Below are 10,000 nucleotides of genomic sequence, written 5' to 3'. Positions count from 1 at the left end.
TAGTCGCTCTCTCAGATATGCCTTCAAGTGCCCAGATAGCCACTCTTGCAAGCTACGCAGACGATACGAAAGTCTCGCAGAAAATACAGAACTCCAGCAATGTTGCACATCTGCAGCAGGAGTTGGACTCAGTTTACAGATGGGCTGAGGATAATAATATGCTGTTTAATGCTGAAAAATTCCAAGCCCTGCGCTACCAACGTCCAAAACTGAATATGAAACTTACAGAGTACACTGGTCCGCAGGGAATTTCAATCCCAGAGCCTAAATCAGTGAGAGACCTGGGTATCGACATGAGTGATGATACCTCTTTCCACGTGCACATTACCAGGATGGCAACAAAGTGCAAACGATTGGCTGGATGGATCCTGAGAACATTCAGAACCAGAGATAAGGAAACCATGATGATCCTCTGGAGGACATTCGTCCTCAGCCGCCTGGACTACTGCTCACAGCTGTGGTCACCCAGCAGTGTGAAATTAACAGCAGACCTTGAAGCAATCCAGAGAAGATTCACAAAGAAGATTGTCTCTTTGCAACTGCTTGGCTACTCGGAAAGGCTGAAACCGCTAAGACTCTACTCCCTGAGAGAAGGCGGGAGAGGTATGCAGTAATATACATCCGGAAGATCCTGGAAGGAATTGTGCCAAATTTTGGCATTGAAAGCTACACCAATGCCAGAACGGGACAACACTGCATAGTGCCAAAGATCCCAGCAATGCTGGACCTCTTCCTGTCAAGAGTCCCAGATGAACCTACTTCACGGCAAGAGGTGCAAATGAGGGTTGCTAAATCAAACTCCATTCTTCACCATGTGCCACATATTGTAGGAAGCTCCCTGTAATAACAGTGTAGTAACACGGCGGTGCATCAGCATGGCCGCAGCTCTAAGCTGAAACTATAAACAACAAACAACAATATTCTGTTGTGTCTGGTGAGAGTCATTTTCTTATTGTGCCTTAAAATTTAACACACTCACCGGTTAAATTTCCACTTATTTCTTATTTTTATTTTCCTAAAATTTTCGTTGTGTCTTGCGACCTTTTCAATAGTCTTGACTCTCTTGAGAAATAAGTGGAAATGTTACCGGTGAGAGTGTTAAATTTTAAGGCACAATAAGAAAATGACTCTCCCCAGACACAAAAGAATATGCTTCAACACACGAAATCACATAAAGAAATCTTGCAAACCAAATCCAAAAACGAAATATATATACATATATAAATATATATATATTTATATATATATATATATATATATATATATATATATATATATATATATATACACATACATACATGATGGGCGTCTTTCAGTTTTTGCCTACCAAATCCGCTTACAAAGATCTGGTTGGTCTAAGGCCACAGTAGAAGACATTTGACCAAAGTGCCATGTATTGGGACTAAACCTGGAACTATGTGGTTGGGAAGCAAACGTCTTACCACTCAGCCATGTGCATGTGTGTATATAAATACGATTGATTGTGTGTGTTTTTGCGGGGAAGAAATATTTGAAAACATTGTGGTGAGAGGAGAGAGAGAGGGAGAGAGAAGGTGGAAGAGATAGAGAAGAGGAGGGGCAATGACACAGGAAGCAGTTGCCTTGATGAGAAAGGAATCCTGGGAGCAGAAACACGGAAAACAATGGCATTTTCATTACACCGGTTCTAACAATATTTGTGACAACAACAACAACAAAAACGTTAATAATAATAACAATAATAGTCACTGTACCAAAACCTAATAGTTTCTGATTTCGTTCAAATATACATGCGAATGTATATGTACACATACAGGTAAGTGTGTGTGTGTGTATGTATATATATATATATATATATATATATATATATATATAATCATATATATCTATATCTATCTATATATATATATACACTCACACACACATGTATATATATATAAAGAGAATGAATGGGAGAAAGAGAGCCTGCCGTATGTCGACCCAATAGAGGGACCAGCTATCCGAGTTGATAGTACCAGGGTAGATAAAGCAATTAAGAGTATGAAGACCGGGAAAGCCCCCGGCCCATCAGGAATCACTGCAGAGATGCTCAAAATATCTGGCAGTGTTGGCTATAGCCTAGTCACCCGTATTACGAACCAGGTGATACACGAAGGAGTCATACCCAATGACTGGTGTAGCAGCATCATATTCAACTGCTACAAAGGTAAAGGTGACGCTTTAGATACAAATAATTACAGAGGCATCAAGCTGTTAGATCAGGTTATGAAAGTTACAGAGAGGGTCATAGCCCAACTAATTAGGGAGCGAATCAATTTAGATGAGATGCAGTTTGGGTTCGTGCCAGGTAAAAGCACTACTGATGCCATATTTCTAGTGAGACAGTTGCAGGAGAAATACCTAGCTAAGGATAAACCTCTGTACCTGGCTTTCGTTGACATGGAGAAAGCCTTTGACAGGGTCCCCCGATCCCTTATCTGGTGGTCAATGAGGAAACTTGGGATAGAAGAATGGGTAGTGAGAGCTGTGCGAGCCATGTACAGAGATGCTGCCAGTAAGGTGAGGGTTGGAAATGAGTACAGCAATGAATTCTGGGTAGAGGTAGGGGTCCACCAAGGTTCCGTTCTCAGCCCCCTCTTATTTATCATAGTCCTCCAGGCAATCACAGAGGAGTTCAAGACAGGTTGCCCCTGGGAGCTCCTCTATGCTGATGACCTTGCCCTAATTGCGGAGTCACTATCAGAACTAGAGAAGTTTCAGGTGTGGAAGCAAGGTCTAGAATTGAAGGGCCTTAGAGTCAACCTAGCTAAAACCAAAATCCTAATAAGTAGGAAGGTAGATAAAACACAAACCCCTTCAGGTAGATGGCCCTGCCCAGTATGCAGAAAAGGAGTAGGTAGTAACTCTATAAGATGTACCCGGTGCAAGCTATGGACACATAAGAGGTGCAGCAACATCAAAGGCAGGTTAACTAGCAAGTTAGTTTTTGTTTGTGGCAGATGTTCAGGTGCAATAAAGACTGTAAACAAACAGGAAACAACTTCTATCTCATTCCAGGGTGAAAAACTAGAGGTAGTCGATAGCATCCGCTATCTGGGCGACCAAGTTAGTAGTGGGGGTGGGTGCGCTGAAAGTGTAGCTGCTAGAATAAGAATAGCCTGGGCAAAGTTTAGAGAGCTCTTACCCCTGCTGGCGACAAAGGGACTCTCACTCAGAGTAAAAGGCAGACTGTATGACGCATGCGTACGAACAGCCATGCTACATGGCAGTGAAACATGGGCTGTAACTGCTGAGGACATACGTAAGCTCGCAAGGAATGAAGCCAGTATGCTACGTTGGATGTGTAATGTCAATGTGAATACCCGTCAGAGTGTAAGTATCTTGAGAGAAAAGCTGAACATTAGAAGCATCAGTTGTGGTGTGCAAGAGAGACGATTGCGCTGGTATGGACATGTGGTGAGAATGGATGAGGATAGCTGCGTGAAAAAGTGCCACACCCTAACAGTTGAGGGAACCCGTGGAAGAGGTAGGCCCAGGAAGACCTGGGCTGAGGTGGTGAGGCAAGACCTTCGTACATTGGGCCTCACCGAGGCGATGACTACTGACCGAGACCTTTGGAAATGTGCTGTGCATGAGAAGACCCGGCAAGCCAAGTGAGATCGTTGCCAGTGCCCCTGGACTGGCTCTTGTGCAGGTGGCACATAAGATGTACCATCCTGAGCGTGACCGTTGCCAGTACCGCCTGACTGGCTCCCGTAGGATTTTCAAGCGAGATCGTTGCCAGTGCCCCTGGACTGGCTTGTGCGGGTGGCACATAAAAGACACCATTTCGAACGTGGCCGTTTTCGTGCGGGTGACACGTAAAAGCACCCACTACACTCTCTGAGTGGTTGGCATTAGGAAGGGCATCCAGCTGTAGAAACTCTGCCAAATTAGACTGGAGCCTGGTGTTGCCATCCGGTTTCACCAGTCCTCAGTCAAATCGTCCAACCCATGCTAGCATGGAAAGCGGACGTTAAACGATGATGATGATGATGATATATATATACACACACATAAAAATATATAAATTCAATTGGGGTATTGACTTTGTAGTTTGCTTTATAAAGCCTGTCTACAGGTATTGGCTATCAGATAACATTTTACAGGGAATATTGAAAGTATCGCTCAACATGCATCTGTAATCCATAAAGTACCAATAAGGTTTATATAAATATTAACAAAGAGAATGGACAGAGAAGACTTGCCATTTGTCAATATTACTGGATTAATACTGATTCAATCTATTATTTCATATATTATATATAGTAATATTTCAGCAATGATTTTCTGGTAAATAAATGAAACAATTGTAGCATTATGCTAAAAGACGTGTTGCTCAACCCATTCTCTTTGTTAAAACTTATATATATATATATATATATATATATATATATATATATATATAAGTTATTGCTACTAGTATTGCTAATCTAGTATTATTGCTACTCTAGTATAGCACTAGAGTAGCAATAATTGGGTACCCTCCCAGCAGTATACTGGATAGATACTATCCCTTAGTGGGTTGAACCCCCAACCCCTAACTCTCTCACGTTATATATATATATATATATATATATATATATATATATAAGTATTTATATATATATGTGTATGAATGTGTGTGTAGATGTATGTCTGTGTGTGTATATATATATATATATATATATATATATATATATACATATATATGGACACACACACACACGCACACACAAGTATAGGCACAAGAGGTTTGATTGTGAAGTTTGTGGTGAGCAATGAAAAGAGTGTGAGTGGCAAATTCTCTCTCCTCCGAACCCCCCCCCCCCGCTCCACCATCACTGTCACATCATTCCCACCACGACCCCCTCTCTTTATCACAATAACTATTTAGAGTCCTTTGATGGCTCATCTATCGCCTGCTGCATCAGTCGTAGTTGTTCCGCGATCTCAAGAAGCTGTTTGGCCATATTTTTATTCAACTTGCGAGGGGCTAGACCTGCCCCTTGCCTGTTTGAAGCTTGCTTCCCCACTTGTGGTTTTTCCTCAGTGTCTTGAATGATATGTCTGGAAAATGGCGAGAGAGAGAGAGAGAGAGAGAAAAGCAGAAAATTAATATAGTAAACAAAAAACAATGAATTACGTGCCAAAAACAAAAAAAAACAAAGAACATAAACCTTTCTACACACACACACACACACAAAGTCATAAATGACAGAAACAGTTTGATGAAATTTTATTTAATAACAAAATTCCAATATCTTGACAAATTATTTTCTAACTTAAAAGCATGTAAATAATTTATATTATTCTATAGAATGAGAAATAAATATACACTCCTTGTTGTTTTCTCTTCTCCTATATATTCTATGTGTTTTGTAGAACGATACATTAAGGAGCTTTTCTAGGAGCTCCACAGGATTACTTGAATGCCATGAAGATCCGTCCAGATTTTCTGATTGTTGTTTAAGTTATTTGGGAATGTAATGTCGGTGGAGTTGCCTCCCCTTGTCCGTCTCTGGTTTGTGTTCGATAAGCCTGGGTTCATTTCTGTGTATGTTTTTGGTTTATTTTCCTTCAGCAAGGGCTTATCCGATGCCTATTCTACGATGAACTGTGTTTCGTAGTTAATAAACAAATTGCTTTGTCTTTGCCAGCCTTGTAGCGAGTTTGTTTCTTCAGCTTCACAAGTTGTTTGCCACAGTTTAAAGACACTTTCCAAGCGTTGACCATCTCAATGTTTCTTTAATTCGTTGTAGATTTCCTCATCTATGTTCTTCAATTTTTCTTCATTGCTCAGCGCTCTAAGCTTAAGCAGTTCTATTTCTGTCTTCATGTTTTCCAAGTGTTAGTTTCTCCCTTAATTGTCTTTGTTGGTCCTGTTCGTTTGGAATACATTTAATTTGGAGTTTATGAGGCAGAATTATTGGCATAGAATTTAACCAGCGTTCATAAATTTCTGCCTTGTGGTTGTTTTTCTGAACAACTATTTCATGTTCGATACAGTTTACTATCGACAAAAATGTGGAATTGCAATGGGAACCCGAGCTGCTCCAGTGATTGTGAACCTTGTAATGGGTTACCTAGAGCTTAAAATATACCAGTCATCACTACAAAAATATGGCACCTCTTTTCCTTGCTGTTTAAAGGAGAACTGGAAGTGGTATTTGGACGATTGCTTTATACTTTGGAAAGAGAGCATGGACAAACTGCTCGATTTCAAAATAATGCTTAACAATATTTATAGCAACATGCAATTCACCATGGAACACAGCAGTAAACAACTCCCTTTTCTTGACATCCTAATTAAAATAGTCAATAACCACATCGAAACAGACATCTTCTATAAGCCCACAGATTCTAAACAATACCCATTATTCAACTTTCCCATTTCGGAAGCGGGAAAACCACCTCCTGTGACTTCTTTCATTCACTACATCATCCCCATAAGTGCTCTGAGTAGATCTTGCAGTCGCACATGTATTAACACTTTTATGAAACTCGTAGAGTAAAACATTTTTGATGTGATCTTTAGATGGGACAAACATGGTGGTAAAAGTTTCTGAGAATTATGACCAGAAGTTAGATAATCTGAAAGAAAATAGTACAAATTAGACACAGTGATATCTTAAAACTATAGGAAGAGGTTGATAAATTTGCACTGAAGCATTTTTTCTAGAAATCGGACATTACTTTTGCACCAACCTGATACATATATTTGGCACTGTACCAGCAAAGTTACCACATAGTACAGAAGCAACAGTAATTGAAGGAGAGAATTAATTTACAGAGAAGGATGCGCATAGTTCTCTGTAACAGACTGATTCCAAATTTTAGCAGAAAACCAGCAATTTCAGGGGATTGCTAAATGGATTATGTCGACCCCCAGACTTCAACTGATACTTAATTTATCAGCCCTTATAGAATGAAAGGCAAAGTTGACCCCTGCAAAACTTAAACTAAGAACATAAAGACAGAGACAATGCTTCTCAGCATTGTGTCCGGCATGTGAACAATTTTGGTAGCTTGCTGCCTTTTCTCAAACATAATTCAATGAAGTGTTGTCTGAAGGTCTGTTGTGCTTCCAAATGCACCAGGAACATCCAGTGCTGAGTTCCCAACGACCACAATGGGGAAAGATAAAATTGGTGTTTCTCATAATTTCTCCTCTGTGTGTGTGTGTGTGTGTGTGTGTGTGTGTGTGTGTGTGTGTGTGTATGTGATGGGTTCTGCACAGTTTCCCCCTCCTGCTGTTGTCTCCATTGAGCAACCTGAAACTGTGAAGAGAGATGATGCTGGACACAGGCATTGAACCCATGACTATTTGGTTTCAAAAGGAACAACCATTTCTGTTAGAATACTTTAATGTTTATTCACTCCAATAGTTTCAATTTTTACAAATTTTACAGAAAACATATCTTACAAAAAAAAAAACAAAACAAAAAACCCCCAAAAAACAAAAGCAAAAATAAAACAAGTGAAAATAATATTTGAATAATAATAAGAATGATAATGATAATGATAATAATAATTAATTCGTTTTATTGGCCACAAGGGCTAATATCAATTAAAGACATATAAGGACAAAGACAGGACGAAGGTTACAAAAGGTTTTGTCCGAAAAGGTAGGAAAGTTCGTCTAAACAGAGGAAGAAAATGGAGAAGGATATAATAAATAAATAGATAAATAAATAGATAAATAAATAAGTAGAACTCCCAAAGTGGGAGGCGCTTCGAAAAAGGAAAGGTTACACGTGGAAAAACCCATAAAACCACGGGAGCCTGGTCAGAAAAAATAAGAAAGGGGTATAGAGCCCTTTCTCCTTTTACATTACCTTTTTTTTTTTTTTTTTACAGGTGTATTCTCAGAATTGGTCCGTTTATACTGGCCATTTTTCCAACAGTCACCTATCTTTCAACGAATTTGCTATGAGACAGCACTTCCCTCTCTACTCTCATCTTCCTTTTCAAGTGGAACTTGAAAAAGTTGATGAGGCCTTGGCCAAAGAGGAAAGTGTCTGTCTTTAACCCTTTCAAACGGGTCCACCATATCACCTCTTTCGCTACAGCCACTAGGCATAGGAAAATTGCCTTGCCCTCCTGGTTAAAGGAGGTCGGCGGGTCAATTCTCACGATGGATCCAGCTGATAGCCGGATCCGTCCTACACGTGACAGTAGCTGTTCGATATAGACCCACAGGTCAGCAATGCTCGGGCACTGGACGAGTGCGTGCAGAACGGTTTCGTCGTCCTGAGCGCACCTCGGGCAGGCCCGGTTGACGGCACTTCCATGTCGGTAGAGTTTATCTCGAACAGGTAGCGCACCTCGGTAGCACTGCCAGGCGAGGGACCTTTGGAAATTATCCATGGGCCCCGGCCCGAAAGTTCTCCTGAACAGACTGCTTAGCTGATTATCCTCGACGCCTAGAGTTTCCCCGAGAACGTCGTCGCACTTTTCTCCCACTAACCCTCTATAGAAAGCTAGAGTGGATCTACTACCGATCGCACTGCCCGCCTGACTGAGGGCGGTGAGAGCTTGGCGGCACTCGAGGTGCCAAGCGCCCTTTCTCGGTCTACGTTTGATCCAGGATTGCAGCTCTGTTAAAGAAACGAGCTGCGGAAAATCGCGTCTGACGAAAGGCGACCACACCTGTTCACCGTCCAGGAAGCGCCTGAGATGTCGTAGCCTGAGCGCATGTTTGCGCATCAGCAACCACGGCATGCCAAGGCCTCCGTTCAGCGGCTGTTGACAGCAGATAGAGCGCCTGACCAGTGGTACCTGACCCTTCCACAAAAAGTTGAAGAGCAAGCGTACTATCTTGGTTAACCAGCGGTCGGGACAAGGGACGACGGTCAAACGGTAATAGATGACGGATGCGATGTACGCATTCGCTACCTCCGCTCGACCTTTCAAGGAGAGCTTCCTCTCAGCCCATTTCTGGGTGAGGTTGGCCACCCTGTTCGTCACTTCTTCCCAGTTTTTCTCCAAGTGGAGGTCCGGACCGAACCAGACCCCGAGCAGTTTAACGGGTCCGTCTGTCCAGCGCCCTACGACGCTGTTGGACGGCATGGACTTGCCCCTCCAGGTGCCTAGTTGCAAGCCCATTGACTTTTCCCCGTTAATTTTCGCACCTGTCACCGCTTCATACTCGTTTAGTGTCTCGCCAATCAGGTCAATATGCCTGTGGCTCGACACCATCACGGTAACGTCGTCGGCATAGGCAGACACGCTCCTTCCACATCCCAGATCACGCGGGACGCCCCTCAAAGCCTCCAACTTCCGCAGTAATGGCTCGAGAGTCAATACATACAGAAGGGAGGAGAGAGGACACCCTTGGCGAATCGAACGCGAGATGTTGAACGGTTCCGATAGATGGCCGTTCACCCGTATGATCGAGCAGATGCCGCTGTATAAAGCAGCTATCCACCCGCGGAAGACCGGACCAAAACCAGCTGCCTTGAGAACAGCTGCCAGGTATCGATGGTCGACCCTATCGAAGGCTTTAGACTGATCTAAATTGATCAAAGCCCCACCCGCGCCAGCTTCGTTACCCACTCTCTCTATGATGTAGCGCATGAGATGGAGGTTGTCGTGGATAGACCTGGTCGGCACAGCGCATGTCTGCGCCTTGCCGATCAGTTTGCCCACGACAGGCGCCAATCTCTTGGCTAGCACCTTGGCCAAGATCTTCAACTCTGTGTTGAGCAGAGTGATGGGCCTAAAGTTCCCTATAATGTCCCCCTTGTTTGGGTCCTTTCTTAGCAAAGCCACCACTCCCCGACAAACAAAAGCAGGAATTCTCCCGTTTTGTTGCCAGTTGCAGTAGACGTTTGCCAAGACGCCCGCAAACAAGTCTGGCATTGACGTATAAAGCTCGTAAGGCAGACCATCCAAACCCGGCGATCTACCTCTCGTGCAGCCTTTCATCGCTTCCCGTACTTCCCAGGCAGATATCGGTCCTTCGCAGCACTCGGCCTCGCTGGTCGAGAGTTGCGGCAGG

At 42.7% G+C, this 10,000-nt stretch overlaps 1 protein-coding gene and 1 long non-coding RNA gene across 5 annotated transcripts in view; one reads left to right on the top strand and one right to left on the bottom strand.

Annotated features, from left to right (window-relative positions):
• Positions 1–10,000, top strand: part of LOC149134280 (uncharacterized) — an 880,637-nt gene that overhangs the window by 431,229 nt on the left and 439,408 nt on the right. The gene's annotated exons all lie outside the window — the stretch shown is intronic.
• The window catches only part of LOC149134281 (uncharacterized), a 438,594-nt gene continuing 433,456 nt past the window's right edge, over positions 4,863–10,000 (bottom strand). The window contains exon 3 of the long non-coding RNA XR_016242797.1: positions 4,863–5,067. This is a non-coding gene — a long non-coding RNA (uncharacterized LOC149134281). The remainder of the gene's footprint in view (positions 5,068–10,000) is intronic.

This window comes from Octopus bimaculoides, chromosome 8 (assembly GCF_046866305.1).
Source record: "Octopus bimaculoides isolate indiv1 chromosome 8, ASM4686630v1, whole genome shotgun sequence".
In the NCBI taxonomy this organism is placed as follows: domain Eukaryota; kingdom Metazoa; phylum Mollusca; class Cephalopoda; order Octopoda; family Octopodidae; genus Octopus; species Octopus bimaculoides.
Note: the sequence above shows the minus strand (reverse complement) of the source record. Positions and strands in the feature narration are given on the sequence as shown.